The following is a 20,013-nucleotide window of genomic DNA, read 5'->3' as shown; positions in this document are numbered from 1 at the left end:
CCTGAGTCCTTGGCTCAAGGCGAATCGAATGCACTATATGACGTCATTTTCCGTCATGAAAATTTTTCCGCCATTTTGAATTTTCTGAAAAACGTACTTTTTCGAACTCCTCCTAGGCCGTTACTCCGATTTTCACGAAAATTTAACCAGATCATCTTCAGAGCATGCCAAGAAAAAGTTATGGAATTCAAGTCAATTCCTCAAACCGTTTTCATAAAACAAGCGAACGAATTGTACGTAACGCTTGCAAAAATAGACATAAGGCTGTATCTCCACAACGCTTTATCGTATTCAGACCAAACTTGGTACATGTTATCACAAGCATGACCTGAGGCATCATGCAGTGTTCCGGCACAGCGCCACCTACTGGTGCAGAGATATGAAAAATTGTCATTTTTGCTTATAACTTCTGATGGGTTTGTCCAAAAATCATAAATTTGGTCTTGTTAGATTCGGGGCATCATGTCGATTCGACTGATATCCAATTTTCCCATATCGGGCATTTTGTCCGTCGGCCATTTTGAATTTTGTGCTAAACTGCTGTATTTTACGAACGCATTAGCGTATCTTTACGAAACTCGGTATGGCTCATCAGCTCAATGCCCTGAAGGAGCCTGAAAAGTTTCGGAACAGCGCCACCTTGTGGTCAAAAGTTATAACAAAATTTTCAAAAATGCTAATAACTTTTTACTTTTTTAACTCATTGTAATGAAACTGGTCTCATTTGATTCGTTGGTTCATGCCAAGAACATAGATATAAAATTTGCCATAGTTGGCTGAACTTCCTGTCCGCCATATTGTTTTTCTTTAAAAACCTACTTTTTCGAACTCCTCCTAGACCATTGCTCCGATTTTCACCAAAATCGAACCGTATCATCTTCAGACCATGCCGACAAAAATTTATGGATTTCAAGTCGATATGTAAAACCGTTTTTGTATACTGGAGCAATGAATTTGATGCATGATGTAAAACACACTCTTGAAGCTGTATCTCCGCAACGCTTTATCTTATTCAGACAAAAACTTGATACATGTCATCACAAGCATGACCTGAGGCATCATGCAGTGTTTCGGAGCAGCGCCACCTACTGGTGCGGAAATATGAAAAATTGATATTTTCGCTTATAACTTCCGATGGGTTTGTCCAAAAATCATAACTTTGGTCTCGTTGGATTCGGGGAGTCATGCCGAGTCGAATGATATCCAATTTTCCCATTTCAACCATTTTGGCCGTCGGCCATTTTGAATTTTGTGCTAAAATGCTGTATTTTATGAACGCATTCAAGTATCGTTACGAAACTTGGTATGGGTCATCAGCACAATGCCCTGAAGGAGCCTGACAAGCTTCGGACCAGCGCCACCTTGTGGTCAAAAGTTATTATGAAATTTACAAAAATGTTAATAACGTTTGAATATATTAATCAATTGTAATGAAACTGGTCTCAGTAGATTCCTTGGGTCATGCCGAGAACACGGATATCAAATTTGCTATGGTCAGCTGAACTTCCTGTCCACCATATTGTTTTTCTTTAAAAACATACTTTTTCGAGCTCCTCCTAGACCGTTGCTCCGATTTTCACCAAAATTTAACCGTGTCATCTTCAGACCATGCCGACAAAAAGTTATGGATTTCAAGTCGATATGTCAAACGGTTTTTGTATAACAGAGCAAAGAATTTGAGGCATGATGCAAAAACGACACTTGAAGCTGTATCTCTTCAGTGCTTTGACATATTGACACCGAACTTTGCAAGTGTCATTGTCACCTCACTCTGACCATACCACAACAATTTGGACACAGCGCCACCTATTGGTCGAAAGTGATGAACCAGTAAATCCTCATTTTTTATCATTTTTCAGCTCTTTTGCCTAAAATGATCTTAATAGGTCTTTAATTGCTCACTGCTGCAGTTAGCCTGATGCTCCCAGTCGTGTTGGCTTGCTTCTTGTGCCGTTTTTGTGCTTGGCCCCGTAATTGCTGCTTGCAGCTATATTTTTCTTATTATTATTATTCTTCCGCTCTTGGAGTCTATGGCAGCCCATAGAACCGTATGGTAAAAAGTTGTGAAATTTGGCACACAGTTAGAGGACAGTCTGAACTGTGTCCATAGCCAATTTGGAGTCTCTAACTCAATCCCTCTAGCGCCACCAGCTGTCCAAAGTTGCACTTCTGTTTATGCTAATAACTTTTGAACCGTATGGGCTAGAAACAAAATTCTTTTTTCCTCTGATTCCTTGGGTCAAGACGAATCGACTCCACCCTATGACGTCATTTTCCGTCATGAAAATTTTCCCGCCATTTTGAATTTTCCAAAAAACCTACTTTTTCGAACTCCTCCTAGGGCGTTACTCCGATTTTCACAAAAATTGGACCAGATCATCTTCAGACCATGACTGCAAAAAGTTATCAAAAGCTTTTTGATAGATCCATCCGTTCTCGAATAGGGCACAAATGAATTCGACCGAAAGCTCGCAAAATCACACTTAAGGCTATATCTCCAAAATGATTTATCGTATTTTGACCAAACTTCATACAAGTCATCACAAGCATGACTTAAGCCAACATGCAGTGTTTCAGTGCAGTGCCACCTACTGGTCCGGAGATACGAAAAATGGCTATTTTGGCTAATAACTTCTGAATGGTTTGTCCAGAAATCATAAATGTGGTCACGTCAGATTCAGGGTATCATGCCGAGTCGAATGATAACCATTATTACCATATCAGCCATTTTGGCCGTCGGCCATTTTGAATTTTGTGCTAAAATGCTGTATTTTATGAACGCATCAGCGTATCATCACAAAACTCGGTATGGGTCATCAGCATGATGCCCTGAACCAGCCTGAGAAGTTTCGCACCAGCGCCACCTAGTGGTAAAATCAAATATTCAAATGCTTATCACTTTGACTGTGGTCGACTTGTTTTCAAAAGAGTCATGTCCTTAGACTCCTGAATCCCTGCTGAGTCCAACGATACCAAACATGTTAGGTTTCGAAATATGGTTTGTCCGCCATGTTGAATTTTGCGAAAAACCTACTTTTTTGAACTCGTCCTAGACGCTTCATTTGATTGTAATGAAAATCAAACCAGATCATCTTCAGTCCATTCTGGCAAAAAGTTATCAAAAGCTTTTCGGTAAATCAAACCATTCTCAAATAACACGCAAATTAATTTAACGTAGAGCACCCAATTTGGACTCATGGCTGTATTTCTGCAATGCTTTATCATATTCAGACCAAAGTTCATACATATCATCCCAAGCAAGACCAGAGCCTACATGCCGAGTTTTGGCGCAGCGCCACCTACTGGTTTGGATATACAAAAAAAATGGTTATTTTTGCTTGCAGCTTCAGATAGGTTTGTCCAAAAATCATAACTTTGGTCTTGTTAGATTAGGGGCATCATGCCGAGTCGAATGATAACCATTATTACCATATCAGCCATTTTGGTCGTCGGTCATTTTTAATTTTGTGCTAAAATGCTGTATTTTACGAACACATTAGCATATCATCACAAAACTCGATATGGGTCATCAGTACGATGCCCTGAACGAGCCTGAGAAGTTTCGCACCAGCGCCACCTAGTGGTAAAATCAAATATTCAAATGCTTATCACTATGAGTGTGGTCGACTTATTTTCAAAATAATCATGATCTTAGACTCCTGAATCCCTACTGAGTCCAACGATACCAAACATGCTAGATTTTGACTTATGGTCTGTCCGCCATGTTGAATTTTGCGAAAAACCTGCTTTTTCGAACTTGTCCTAGATGCTTCATTTGATTGTCATGAAAATCAGATCAGATCATCTTCAATCCATTCTGGCAAAAAGTTATCAAAAGCTTTTCAGTAAATCAAACCATTCTCAAATAACACGCAAATTAATTTAACGCAGAGCACCCAATTTGGACTCATGGCTGTATCTCTGCAATGCTTTATCATATTCAGACGAAACCTCATACATATCATCCCAAGCAAGACCAGAGCCTACATGCTGAGTTTTACCATAACGCCACCTACTGGTCTGGAGATACAAAAAAGCCAATATAGCCATTATTTTTGCTTATAGCTTCAGATAGGTTTGTCCAAAAATGATAAAGTTGGTCTTTTTCAATTCGGGGAATCATGCCGAGTCGAATGATATCCAATTTTCACATGTCGGCCATTTTGGCCATTGGACATTTTAAATTTTGTTTTAAAATGCTGTATTTTGTGAAAGCATTAGTGTATTGTTGCGAAACTCTGTATGGGTCATCAGCACAAGGCCCTGAAAGAGTCCAAACCAGCGCCACCTACTGTATTTTTTCATATGCTTATAACTTTTGATCTGGTTGACTTATTTTTTCGGGAGTCATATCCTTAGTGAGTGTCATTGTACCTCACTCTGACCAAACCACATTCATTTGGTCACAGCGCCACCTATTGGTCGAAAGTGATAAACCAGTAAATCTTTATTACTGACTGTATATATCATTTACCAACTCTTTTGCCTTAAATGATCGTAATAGGTCTTTAATTGCTCACTGTTGCAGTTGGCCTAATGCTCCCAGCCATGTTGGCTTGCTTGTTGTGCCCTTTTTTGCTTGGCCCCGTAATTGCTGCTTGCAGCTATATTTATTTAGGCACCTATTGTTATTGTTAGTTTTCTTATTATTATTATTCTTCCGCTCTTGGAGTCTATGGCAGCCCATAGAACCGTATGGTAAAAAGTTGTGAAATTTGGCACACAGTTAGAGGACAGTCTGAACTGTGTCCATAGCCAATTTGGAGTCTCTAACTCAATCCCTCTAGCGCCACCAGCTGTCCAAAGTTGCACTTCTGTTTATGCTAATAACTTTTGAACCGTATGGGCTAGAAACAAAATTCTTTTTTCCTCTGATTCCTTGGGTCAAGACGAATCGATTGCACTATATGACGTCATTTTCCGTCATGAAAATTTTCCCGCCATTTTGAATTTTCCGAAAAACCTACTTTTTCGAACTCCTCCTAGGGCGTTATTCTGATTTTCACAAAAATTGGACCAGATCATCTTCAGACCATGACTGCAAAAAGTTATCAAAAGCTTTTCGATAGATCCATCCGTTCTCGAATAGGGCACAAATGAATTCGACTGAAAGCTTGCAAAATCACACTTAAGGCTATATCTCCAAAATGATTTATCGTATTTTGACCAAACTTCATACATGTCATCACAAGCATGACTTAAGCCAACATGCATTGTTTCAGTGCAGTGCCACCTACTGGTCCGGAGATACGAAAAATGGCTATTTTGGCTAATAACTTCTGAATGGTTTGTCCAGAAATCATAAATGTGGTCACGTCAGATTCAGGGTATCATGCCGAGTCGAATGATAACCATTATTACCATACCAGCCATTTTGGCCGTCGGCCATTTTGAATTTTGTGCTAAAATGCTGTATTTTATGAACGCATTAGCATATCATCACAAAACTCGGTATGGGTCATCAGCACGATGCCCTGAATGAGCCTGAGAAGTTTCGGACCAGCGCCACCTAGTGGTAAAATCAAATATTCAAATGCTTATCACTATGGGTGTGGTCAACTTATTTTCAAAAGAGTCATGACCTTAGACTCCTGAATCCCTGCTGAGTCCAACGATACCAAACATGTTAGGTTTTGAAATATGGTTTGTCCGCCATATTGAATTTTGTGAAAAACCTACTTTTTCGAACTCGTCCTAGACGCTTCATCTGATTGTCATGAAAATCAAATCAGATCATCTTCAGTCCATGTTGACAAAAAGTTATCAAAAGCTTTCTGATAAACTCAACCATTCTCAAATAACACGCAAATTAATTTAACGTAGAGCATCCAATGTGGACTCATGGCTGTATCTCTGCAATGCTTTATTATATTCAGACCAAACTTCATACATGTCATCCCAAGCAAGACCAGAGACTACATGCTGAGTTTCAGTGCAGCGCCACCTACTGGTTTGGATATACAAAAAATGTCCATTTTTGCTTGTTGCTTCAGATAGGTTTGTCCAAAAATCATAACTTTGGTCTTGTTAGATTCAGGGCATCATGCCGAGTCGATTGATAACCATTATTACCATTTCAGCCATTTTGGACGTCGGCCATTTTGAATTGTGTGCTAAAATGCTGTATTTTACGAACGCATTAGCATATCATCACAAAACTCGGTATGGGTCATCAGAACGATGCCCTGAAGGAGCCTGAGAAGTTTCACACCAGCGCCACCTAGTGGTAAAATCAAATATTCAAATGCTTATCACTTTGACTGTGGTTGACTTATTTTCAAAAGAGTCATGACCTTAGACTCCTGAATCCCTTCTGAGTCCAACGGTACCAAAAATGCTAGGTTTCCACTTACGGTTTGTCCGTCATGTTGAATTTTGCGAAAAACCTGCTTTTTTTGAACTCGTCCTAGACGTTTCATTTGATTGTCATGAAAATCAAATCAGATCATCTTCAGTCCATTGTGGCAAAAAGTTATCAAAATCTTTTTGATAAACTTAACCCTTCTCAAAAAACACGCAAATTAATTTAACACAGAGCACCCAGTTTGGACTCATGGCTGTATCTCTGCAATGATTGATCATATTTAGACCAAACTTCGTACAAATCATCCCAAGCAAGACCAGAGCCTACATGCTCAGTTTCGTCGCAACACCACCTACTGGTCTGGAGATTCAAAAAAGCCAAAATAGCCATTATTTTTGCTTATAGCTTCAAATATGTTTGTCCAAAAATCATAAATTTGGTCTTGTTAGATTAGGGGCATCATGCCGAGTCGAATGATATCCAATTTTCCCATATCAGCCATTTTGGTTGTCGGCCATTTTGAATTTTGTGCAAAAATGCTGTATTTTATGAACGCATTAGCGTATTGTTACGAAACTCGGTATGAGTCATCAGCACAAGGTCCCGAAGGAGCCTGAGAAGTTTCAAACCAGCGCCACCTAGTGTTTTTTTCATATGTTTATAACTTTTGATCTGGTTGACTTATTTTCACGGGAGTCATATCCTTAGCGAGTGTCATTGCTACCTCACTCTGACCATACCACATTAATTTGGTCACAGCACCACCTATTGATCAAAAGTGATAAACCATTAAATCTTTATTATTGACTGTATAAATCATTTTTCAGCTCTTTTGCCTAAAATGATCCTAATAGGTCTTTAATTGCTTACTGTTGCAGCTGGTCTGATGCTCCCAGCCATCTTGGCTGGCTTGCTGTGCCTTTTTTGCTTGGCCCCGTAATTGCTGCTTGCAGCTATATTTAGGGGCCAAGCACCGAAGGTGCTTAGGCACCTATTGTTATTGTTAGTTTTCTTCTTATTATTATTCTTCCGCTCTTGGAGTCTATGGCAGCCCATAGAACCGTATGGTAAAAAGTTGTGAAATTTGGCACACAGTTAGAGGACAGTCTGAACTTTGTCCATACCCAATTTGGAGTCTCTAACTCAATCCCTCTAGCGCCACCAGCTGTCCAAAGTTGCACTTCTGTTTATGCTAATAACTTTTGAACCGTATGGGCTAGAAACAAAATTCTTTTTTCCTCCGATTCCTTGGGTCAAGACGAATCGATTGCACTATATGACGTCATTTTCCGTCATGAAAATTTTCCCGCCATTTTGATTTTTCCGAAAAACCTACTTTTTCGAACTCCTCCTAGGGCATTACTCCGATTTTCACAAAAAATGAACCAGATCATCTTCAGACCATGACTGCAAAAAGTTATCAAAAGCTTTTTGATTGATCCATCCGTTCTCGAATAGGGCACAAAAGAATTCGACCGAAAGCTCGCAAAATCACACTTAAGGCTATATCTTCAAAACAATTTATCGTATTCTGACCAAACTTTGTACATGTCATCACAAGCATGACTTGAGGCAACATGCAGTGTTTCGGCACAGTGCCACCTACTGGTCCAGAGATATGAAAAATGGATATTTATGCTAATAACTTCTGAATGGTTTGTCCATAAATCATAAATGTGGTTACGTCAGATTCAGGGCATCATTCCGAGTTGAATGATATCCATTATTACCATATCAGCCATTTTGGCCGTCGGCCATTTTGAATTTTGTGCTAAAATGCTGTATTTTATGAACGCATTAGCATATCGTCACAAAACTCGGTATGGTCTTCAGCACGATGCCCTGAACGAGCCTAAGAAGTTTTGCACCAGCGCCACCTAGTGGTAAAATCAAATATTCAAATGCTTATCAATATGGGTGTGGTCAACTTATTTTCAAAAGAGTCATGACTTTAGACTCCTGAATCCCTGCTGAGTCTAACGATACCTAAACGCTAGGTTTCGACTTATGGTTTGTCCGCCATTTTGAATTTTGCGAAAAACTACTTTTTCGAACTCGTCCTAGGCTGTTGGTCTGATTATCATGAAAATTGAACCAGATCATCTTCAGACCATTCTGGCAAAAAGTTATCAAAAGCTTTTTGGTAAATCAAACCATTCTCAAATAACACGCAAATTAATTTAACGTAGAGCACCCAATTTGGTCTCATGGCTGTATCTCTGCAATGCTTTATCATATTCAGACCAAAGTTCATACATATCATCCCAAGCAAGACCAGAGCCTACATGCTGAGTTTTGGTGCAGCGCCACCTACTGGTTTGGATATACAAAAAATGGTTATTCTTGCTTGCAGCTTCAGATAGGTTTGTCCAAAAATCATAACTTTGGTCTTGTTAGATTAGGGGCATCATGCCGAGTCGAATGATAACCATTATTACCATATCAGCCATTTTGGTCGTCGGCCATTTTTAATTTTGTGCTAAAATGCTGTATTTTACGAACACATTAGCATATCATCACAAAACTCAATATGGGTCATCAGTATGATGCCCTGAACGAGCCTGAGAAGTTTCGTACCAGCGCCACCTAGTGGTAAAATCAAATATTCAAATGCTTATCACTATGAGTGTGGTCGACTTATTTTCAAAATAGTCATGATCTTAGACTCCTGAATCCCTGCTGAGTCCAACGATACCAAACATGCTAGGTTTCGACTTATGGTCTGTCCGCCATGTTGAATTTTGCGAAAAACCTGCTTTTTCGAACTCGTCCTAGATGCTTCATTTGATTGTCATGAAAATCAGATCAGATCATCTTCAGTCCATTCTGGCAAAAAGTTATCAAAAGCTTTTCAGTAAATCAAACCATTCTCAAATAACACGCAAATTAATTTAAAGCATAGCACCCAATTTGGACTCATGGCTGTATCTCTGCAATGCTTTATCATATTCAGACAAAACCTCATACATATCATCCCAAGCAAGACCAGAGCCTACATGCTGAGTTTTGCCATAACGCCACCTACTGGTCTGGAGATACAAAAAAGCCAATATAGCCATTATTTTTGCTTATAGCTTCAGATAGGTTTGTCAAAAATGATAAAGTTGGTCTTTTTCAATTCGGGGCATCATGCCGAGTCGAATGATATCCAATTTTCCCATGTCGGCCATTTTGGCCATTGGACATTTTAAATTTTGTTTTAAAATGCTGTATTTTGTGAATGCATTAGTGTATTGTTGCGAAACTCTGTATGGGTCATCAGCACAAGGCCCTGAAAGAGTCCAAATCAGCGCCACCTACTGTATTTTTTTCATATGCTTATAACTTTTGATCTGGTTGACTTATTTTTTCGGGAGTCATATCCTTAGTGAGTGTCATTGTCACCTCACTCTGACCAAACCACATTCATTTGGTCACAGCGCCACCTATTGGTCGAAAGTGATAAACCAGTAAATCTTTATTACTGACTGTATATATCATTTTCCAACTCTTTTGCCTTAAATGATCGTAATAGGTCTTTAATTGCTCACTGTTGCAGTTGGCCTAATGCTCCCAGCCATGTTGGCTGGCTTGTTGTCCCTTTTTTGCTTGGCCCCGTAATTGCTGCTTGCAGCTATATTTATTATTATTATTCTTCCGCTCTTGGAGTCTATGGCAGCCCATAGAACCGTATGGTAAAAAGTTGTGAAATTTGGCACACAGTTAGAGGACAGTCTGAACTGTGTCCATAGCCAATTTGGAGTCTCTAACTCAATCCCTCTAGCGCCACCAGCTGTCCAAATTTGCACCTCTGTTTATGCTAATAACTTTTGAACCGTATGGGCTAGAAACAAAATTCTTTTTTTCTCTGATTCCTTGGGTCATGACGAATCGATTGCACCATATGACGTCATTTTCCGTCATGAAAATTTTCCCGCCATTTTGATTTTTCTGAAAAACCTACTTTTTCAAACTCCTCCTAGGCCGTTGATCTGATTATCATGAAAATTGAACCAGATCATCTTCAGACCATGACTGCAAGAACTTCTTAAAATCTTTTTGATAGATCGATCCGTTCTCGAATAGGGCACAAATGAATTCAACTAAAAGCTCGCAAAATCACACTTGAAGCTATATCTCCAAAACGATTTATCGTATTCTGACCAAACTTTGGACATGTCATCACAAGCATGACTTGAGGCAACATGCTGTGTTTTGGCGCAGTGCCACCTACTGGTCTGGAGATACGACAAATGGATATTTTGGCTAATATCTTCTGAATGGTTTGTCCAAAAATCATAAATGTGGTCACATCAGATTCGGGGAACCATGCCGAGTCAATTGATAACCAATATTACCATATCAGCCATTTTGGCCGTCGGCCATTTTGAATTTTGTGCTAAAATGCTGTATTTTATGAACGCATTAGCATATCATCACAAAACTCGGTATGGGTCATCAGCATGATGCCCTGAATGAGCTTGAGAAGTTTCGGACCAGCGCCACCTAGTGGTAAAATCAAATATTCAAATGCTTAACACTATGGGTGTGGTCAACTTATTTTCAAAAGAGTCATGACCTTAGACTCCTGAGTCCCTGGTGAGTCCAACGATACCAAACTTGCTAGGTATTGACTTATGATTTGTCCGCCATATTGAATTTTGTGAAAAACCTACTTTTTCGAACTCGTCCTAGACGCTTCATCTGATTGTCATGAAAATCAAATCAGATCATCTTCAGTCCATGTTGACAAAAAGTTATCAAAAGCTTTCTGATAAACTCAACCATTCTCAAATAACACGCAAATTAATTTAACGTAGAGCATCCAATGTGGACTCATGGCTGTATCTCTGCAATGCTTTATTATATTCAGACCAAACTTCATACATGTCATCCCAAGCAAGACCAGAGCCTACATGCTGAGTTTCAGTGCAGCGCCACCTACTGGTTTGGATATACAAAAAATGTCCATTTTTGCTTGTTGCTTCAGATAGGTTTGTCCAAAAATCATAACTTTGGTCTTGTTAGATTCAGGGCATCATGCCGAGTCGATTGATAATCATTATTACCATTTCAGCCATTTTGGACGTCGGCCATTTTGAATTGTGTGCTAAAATGCTGTATTTTACGAACGCATTAGCATATCATCACAAAACTCGGTATGGGTCATCAGAACGATGCCCTGAAGGAGCCTGAGAAGTTTCACACCAGCGCCACCTAGTGGTAAAATCAAATATTCAAATGCTTATCACTTTGACTGTGGTTGACTTATTTTCAAAAGAGTCATGACCTTAGACTCCTGAATCCCTTCTGAGTCCAACGGTACCAAACATGTTAGGTTTCGAAATATGGTTTGTCTGCCATGTTGAATTTTGCGAAAAACCTACTTTTTCGAACTCGTCCTAGACGCTTCATTTGATTGTCATGAAAATCAAATCAGATCATCTTCAGTCCATTCTGGCAAAAAGTTATCAAAGGCTTTTCGGTAAATCAAACCATTCTCAAATAACATGCAAATTAATTTAACGTAGAGCACCCAATTCGGGCTCATGGCTGTATCTCTGCAATGCTTTATCATATTCAGACGAAACCTCATACATATCATCCCAAGCAAGACCAGAGCCTACATGCTGAGTTTTGGCGCAGCGCCACCTACTGATTTGGATATACAAAAAATGGCTATTTTTGCTTGTAGCTTCAGATAGGTTTGTCCAAAAATCATACCTGTGGTCTTGTTGCATTCAGGGCATCATGCCTAGTTGAATGATATCCAATTTTCCCATATCTGCCATTTTTGCTTTCGAATTTTCAGCAAAAATGCTGTATTTTATGAACGAATTGGCGTATTGTTACTAAACTCAGTATGGGTCATCAGCACAAGGTCTTAAAGGAGCCTGAGTAGTTTCGAAACAGCGCCACCTTGTGTTTTTTTTCTCATATGCTTATAACTTTTGATCTGGTTGACTTATTTCCACGGGAGTCATATCCTTGCTGAGTGTCATCGTTACCTCACTCTGACCATACCACATTAATTTGGTCACAGCACCACATATTGGTCAAAATTGATAAACCAGTAAATCTTTGTAATTGACTGTATATAATTTTTCAGCTCTTTTGACTAAAATCTTTTGACTAATTGGTCTAACGCTCCCAGCCATCTTGGCTGGCTTGTTGTGCCGCTTTTTGCTTGGCCCCGTAATTGCTGCTTGCAGCTATATTTAGGGGCCAAGCACCGAAGGTGCTTAGGCACCTATTGTTATTGTTAGTTTTCTTATTAGGGGCCAAGCACCGAAGGTGCGGAGGCACCTATTGTTATTGTTGGCGTTCTTTTTTTTTTTTTTTTTTTTTTATTATTAGGGGCCAAGCACCGAAGGTGCTTAGGCACCTATTGTTATTGTTGGCGTTCCGTACGCTTATTATTATTCTTCCGCTTCTTCTTCCGCTCTTGAAGTCTATGGCAGCCCATAGAACCGCTTGCGGGAAAGTTGTGAAATTTGGTACACAGTTAGAGGACAGTCTGACCTTTGTCCATAGCAAATTTGGAGTCTCTAACTCAATCCCTCTAGCGCCACCAGCTGTCCAAAGTTGCACTTATGTTTATGTTAATAACTTTTAAACCGTAAGGGCTAGAAACAAAATTCTTTTTTCCCCTGAGTCCTTGGCTCAAGTCGAATCGAATGCACTATATGACGTCATTTTCCGTCATGAAAATTTTTCCGCCATTTTGAATTTTCTGAAAAACGTACTTTTTCGAACTCCTCCTAGGCCGTTACTCCGATTTTCACGAAAATTTAACCAGATCATCTTCAGAGCATGCCAAGAAAATGTTATGGAATTCAAGTCAATTCCTCAAACCGTTTTCATAAAACAAGCGAACGAATTGTACGTAGCGCTTGCAAAAATAAACATAAGGCTGTATCTCCACAACGCTTTATCGTATTCAGACCAAACTTGGTACATGTTATCACAAGCAAGACCTGAGGCATCATGCAGTGTTCCGGCACAGCGCCACCTACTGGTGCAGAGATATGAAAAATTGTCATTTTTGCTTATAACTTCTGATGGGTTTGTCCAAAAATCATAAATTTGGTCTTGTTAGATTCGGGGCATCATGTCGATTCGACTGATATCCAATTTTCCCATATCAGCCATTTTGTCCGTCGGCCATTTTGAATTTTGTGCTAAACTGCTGTATTTTACGAACGCATTAGCGTATCTTTACGAAACTCGGTATGGCTCATCAGCTCAATACCCTGAAGGAGCCTGAAAAGTTTCGGAACAGCACCACCTTGTGGTCAAAAGTTATAACAAAATTTTCAAAAATGCTAATAACTTTTTACTTTTTTAACTCATTGTAATGAAACTGGTCTCATTTGATTCGTTGGTTCATGCCAAGAACATAGATATCAAATTTGCCATAGTTGGCTGAACTTCCTGTCCGCCATATTGTTTTTCTTTAAAAACCTACTTTTTCGAACTCCTCCTTGACCGTTGCTCCGATTTTCACCAAAATCGAACCGTATCATCTTCAGACCATGCCGACAAAAAGTTATGGATTTCAAGTCGATATGTTAAACCGTTTTTGTATACTGGAGCAATGAATTTGATGCATGATGTAAAACACACTCTTGAAGCTGTATCTCCGCAACGCTTTATCTTATTCAGACAAAAACTTGGTACATGTCATCACAAGCATGACCTGAGGCATCATGCAGTGTTTCGGAGCAGCGCCACCTACTGGTGCGGAAATATGAAAAATGTATATTTTCGCTTATAACTTCCGATGGGTTTGTCCAAAAATCATAACTTTGGTCTCGTTGGATTTGGGGCATCATGCCGAGACGAATGATATCCAATTTTCCCACTTCGGCCATTTTGGCCGTCGGCCATTTTGAATTTTGTGCTAAAATGCTGTATTTTACGAACGCATTAGCGTATCATTACGAAACTCGGTATGGGTCATCAGCACAATGCCCTGAAGGAGCCTGAGAAGTTTCGGACCAGCGCCACCTAGTGTTTTTTTTTCATATGCTTATAACTTTTGATCTGGTTGACTTATTTTCACGGGAGTCATATCCTTAGCGAGTGTCATTGTTACCTCACTCTGACTATACCACATTAATTTGGTCACAGCGCCACCTATTAGTCAAAGTGCTAAACCATTAAATCTTTATTATTGACTGTATATCATTTTTCAGCTCTTTTGCCTAAAATGATCCTAATAGGTCTTTAATTGCTTACTGTCGCAGCTGGTCTGATGCTCCCAGCCATCTTGGCTGGCTTGTTGTGCCGCTTTTTGCTTGGCCCCGTAATCGCTGCTTGCAGCTATATTTATTCTTCTTCTTCTTCTTCTTCTTCTTCTTCTCCAAAGTGAATCGCATTTTAGAGGGCCTGAACGTGCTCGAAAACTCACGAAACTTTGCACACGCGTCAGAAGTGGTGAAAATTTACGTCTGTTATGGGTTTCGGAATTGGGCGTGGCAAAATGGCTCTATAGCGCCATCTAACGTACAGCCCCGCTCGCTACATAACACTAGGGGTTTGAAATTCGGTACACACATTTATCAGCCCAGTACCTACAAAAAATTATCTTGGAGCGAAATCCGAAACCAAACAGGAAGTCAGATATTTTGAATTAATTCACCGTTTTTTGCATTTTCCAGATGTTGTACTTTAACGAACTCCTCCTAGAGATTTAATCAGATCAATGTCATTTTTGGTCAGTCTAATCTAAAGGCCTTTGTGACGTTAAATTGCGAAGATCTAGAGTTTTCGCTGAAGGGCGTGTCCGTGGCAGCCTGACAAAGTTTGATGTTTTCGCCATGAAAAAGGAAGTTGTTGTAACTCAGACAAACAATGTCGGATCTGCCCCAAACTTCACATGCTTTATTAGAGTCCTGACCTGAAGACATCTTCATAACAATATTCAGTTACAGTCATAGCGCCACCTGGGGGCAACAGGAAATGTCATGTTTTACACTGTGATTAACTCCTCATGGAGATTTAACCAGATCAACATCATATGTTGTCAGTCTAATCTTAAGACCTTAGCGATGATAAATATCAAAGATCTTGAGTTTTCGGTGAAGGGCGTGTCCGTGGCGGCCTGACAAAGTCTGATGTTTCGCCATGAAAGAGGAAACTGTTGTAACTCAGGCATACTATGTCCGATCTGCTCCAAACTTCACATGTGTGATAAGAGTCCTGGCCTAAAGACGTCTATATGATAATATTCAGTTAGTCATAGCGCCACCTGCTGGCAACAGGAAGTGGCATGCTTTATACTGTAATTCACTACCAGATTCACATTTCATCATGCCACGAAGTACCAGACATGCTAGAAACACGTTAAATCATGCAACACTTGGCTGAGTGCTAATGTATGCGATTAATGCCACGAAAGAAACAGGAAGTTGTTGTAACTCAGGCATACAACGTCCGATCTGCTTCAAACTTCACGTGTTCAATGATAGTCCTGGCCAGAAGACATCAACATGGCAAAATTCAGTTATGGTAAAAGCGCCACCTGTTGGCCGCAGGAAGTGTGGCATTTCGAAATGACTTTGGCATAATTCTCCTGTATTCACTCACTTAAATGCATGACGCCCACTGTTCACTGTTTTCCTGAGGCCAACGGGTGGCGGTGAGCCCGGGTGCGAGGGCCCTCTCAACGCTGCTTGCAGCTTTAATTATTAGGGCCCGAGCACCGATGGTGTGAGGACCCTATTGGAATTGCTCCGTTTATTAGGGCCCAAGCGAAAATTCGCGCAGGGCCCTCTTGTTTTTCTAAGGATTATTATTATTATTTTTTTTTTTTTTTTTTTTTTTTTTTTTTTTTTCCGTCTTCCGGGGCTTTTTGGGGGCCTTAACATGCTCAAAAACTCTTGAAAATTGGCACACACATTGGAATCCGCGGCCAACAGGGCCGGGCAGAAGCTGGTACCCGGGCGTGGCAGGGGGGCTCAACAGCGCCCCCTTGAAAAAGGTCTGAAAATTTGGTCCATATATTAAACACGCTTGCACGTATTAGTCTGAAACTCGGTACACATATAGACCTCATCGGGCCGAACAACTTTCGTGCTCTAAGTTAAACGTCACGCCAACAGGAAGTCAGCTATTAAGGGTTGTTTGAAAAACGCATGCTCTGGAATTTGATATACTCCTCCTAGACGATTAATCCGATCGCCACCAAACTCGGTCAGCATGAAGTCAAGACACTGATGATTAAAAATTGCCAGGGGATTTTTGATATCTCGAACGGTTTGTCCGTGGCGAGGCAACGAATTTATGGCGAGAAAAAGGAAACAGGAAATGTGTTATAACGTCTGCATACATATATTGATCTTTATGAAACTTCACGAGTGTGTTCGTTATAGGAGTCTGATCACATGGATGTGACTATTGTGAGTCAAAGTTATAGCGCCACCAACTGGCAGCAGGAAGTGTATCACTTTTTGAAATGTTTTGAGATCACCCTCTTATTTTTACCTGATTTGCTTCAAACTTCATCAGTGTAATGTCAATACACAGCAGATGTAGACCTATGACAGGATTTTTGATATTTGAAATATTGTTGCCATGGCAACAGGTCAAACTGTAATAATATTCTTGAGTGTTTTTGAGGCTCTTAACATGCTTCAAATTGCATGAAACTCGACACACACATCAATATTGTCAACCAGTAGACATGGACAAAGCCATAGAAATGGGCGTGATGGAGGGGCTCAGTAGCGCCACCTTTTGACAAAAGTGGGGGGTTAGTTTTTCCTACAGTCACCAAACTCGGTACACATATTGTTCTCATCAAGCCGGACAATTTTCTAATTTACATTCATTAGCTCCGACCAACAGGAAGTCAGCTATTTTGGTTTGAATGTTAATTTTTTGAAAAAACAGGCTATGAATTTTATACTACTACTCCTACAGGGTTTATCCAATTTACACCAAGCTTTTTTTAACTTGTTGCTAACACATTGAAGTTGTTTAATTGCAAACGGATTTTGGATATCTCAAACGGTTTGGCCGTGGCGAGGCAACGAATTTATGGCAAGAAAAGGGAAACAAAGTGTTATAACTTCTGCATACATTAATTGATTTTGATGAAACTTCGGCTTAGTCTTCGTTGTACAAGGCTGATCACATGGATGTGACTATTGTGAGTCAAAGTCATAGCGCCACCAACTGGAAGCAGAAAATGTGTCACTTTCAGCATACATTGAGATCACCCTCTTATTTTTACCTGATTTGCTTCAAAATTCATCAGAATAATGTTAAAACTTGGCACATGTAATCCTTTGAAAATGGGCAGGGAGGAGGGGCTCTATAGTGGCACCTTGTAGTGCAGTAAATGTGGAGTGAATTTGACATAGTCCTTTGATGTTTAACCGTTTTAAGTGCCTATTGCCCGCTGTGCACAGTTGCCCTGAAGCCACCGGGGTGGCGGTGCCACCGGGCTTGGGCCCGCCATCGCTGCTCGCAGCTATATTTATTATTATTATTATTATTATTCTTCTCCAAAGTAAATCGCATTTTAGAGGCCCTAAATGTGCTCGAAAACTCATGAAACTTTGCACACGCGTCAGAAGTGGTGAAAATTTACGTCTGTTATGGGTTTCGGAATTGGGCGTGGCAAAATGGCTCGATAGCGCCATCTAACGTACAGCCCCGCTCGCTACATAACACTAGGGGTTTGAAATTCGGTACACACATTTATCAGCCCAGTACCTACAAAAAATTCTCTTGGAGCGAAATCCGAAACCAAACAGGAAGTCAGATATTTTTAATTAATTCACCGTTTTTTGCATATTCCAGACGTTGTACTTTAACGAACTCCTCCTAGAGCTTTTATCAGATCAATGTCATATTTGGTCAGTCTAATCTAAAGGCCTTTGTGACATTAAATTGCGAAGATCTAGAGTTTTTACCAAAGGGCGTGTCCGTGGCGCCCTGACAAAGTTTGATGTTTTCGCCATGAAACAGGAAGTTGTTGTAACTCAGACAAACAAGGTCCGATCTGCCCCAAACTTCACATGTTTTATTAGAGTCCTGACCTGAAGACATCTTCATGACAATATTCAGTTACAGTCATAGCGCCACCTGGGGGCAACAGGAAATGACATGTTTTACACTGTGATTAACTCCTCATAGAGATTTAACCAGATAAACATCATATGTTGTCAGTCTAATCTTAAGACCTTAGAGATGATAAATGTCAAAGATCTTGAGTTTTCACTGAAGGGCGTGTCCGTGGCGGACTGACAAAGTCTGATGTTTCGCCATGAAAAAGGAAGCTGTTGTAACTCAGGCATACTATGTCTGATCTGCCCCAAACGTCACATGTGTGATAAGAGTCCTGGCCTAAAGACATCTATATGACAATATTCAGTTAGCTATAGCGCCACCTGTTGGCAGCAGGAAGTGTGGCACTTTTACATGATTTTGCTAAAATTCTCCTTTATTTACTCGCTTACATGCATGTCGCCCACTTTTCACTGTTGTCCTGAGGCCAACAGGTGGCGGTTAGCCCGGGTGCGAGGGCCCTTTCATCGCTGCTTGCAGCTTTAATTAGGGCCCAAGCACCGATGGTGTGAGGACCCTATTGGAATTGCTCCGTTTATTATTATTATTATTATTCTCCAAAGTAAATCGCATTTTAGAGGGCCTAAACGTGCTCGAAAACTCATGAAACTTTGCACACGCGTCAGAAGTGGTGAAAATTTACGTTTGTTATGGGTTTCGGAATTGGGCGTGGCAAAATGGCTCAATAGCGCCATCTAACGTACAGCCCCTCTCGCTACATTTCACTAGGGTTTTGAAATTCGGTACACACATTTATCAGCCCAATACCTACAAAAAAGTCTCTTGGAGCGAAATCCGAAACCGAACAGGAAGTCAGATATTTTTTATTAATTCACCGTTTTGTGCATTTTCCAGACTTTGTACCTTAACGAACTCCTCCTAGAGCTTTTATCAGATCAATGTCATATTTGGTCAGTCTAATCTAAAGGCCTTTGTGACGTTAAATTGCGAAGATCTAGAGTTTTCACTGAAGGGCGTGTCCGTGGCAGCATGACAAAGTGTGATGTTTCGCCACGAAAAAGGAAGTTGTTGTAACTCAGACAAACAATGTCCGATCTGCCCCAAACTTCACATGTTTTATTAGAGTCCTGGCCTGAAGACATCTTCATGACAATATTCAGTTACAGTAATAGCGCCACCTGGGGGCAACAGGAAATGACATGTTTTACACTTTGATTAACTCCTCATAGAGATTTAACCAGATCAACATCATATGTTGTCAGTCTAATCTTAAGACCTTATCAATGATAAATGTCAAATATCTTGAGTTTTCGTTGAAGGGCGTGTCCGTGGCGGAATGACAAAGTCTGATGTTTCGCCATGAAAGAGGAAGCTGTTGTAACTCAGGCATACTATGTCTGATCTGCCCCAAACTTCACATGTGTGATAAGAGTCCTGGCCTAAAGACATCTATATGACAATATTCAGTTAGCTATAGCGCCACCTGTTGGCAGCAGGAAGTGTGGCACTTTTACATGATTTTGCCATAATTCTCCTGTATTTACTCGCTTACATGCATGTTGCCCACTGTTCGCTGTTTTCCTGAGGCCAACAGGTGGCGGTGAGCCCGGGTGCGAGGGCCCTTTCATCGCTGCTTGCAGCTTTAATTATTATTCTTCTTCTTCTCCAAAGTAAATCGCATTTTAGAGGGC

The sequence above is a fragment of the Megalobrama amblycephala genome, linkage group LG1 (assembly GCF_018812025.1).
Source record: "Megalobrama amblycephala isolate DHTTF-2021 linkage group LG1, ASM1881202v1, whole genome shotgun sequence".
NCBI classification, from domain to species: Eukaryota; Metazoa; Chordata; class Actinopteri; order Cypriniformes; family Xenocyprididae; genus Megalobrama; species Megalobrama amblycephala.
Note: the sequence above shows the minus strand (reverse complement) of the source record.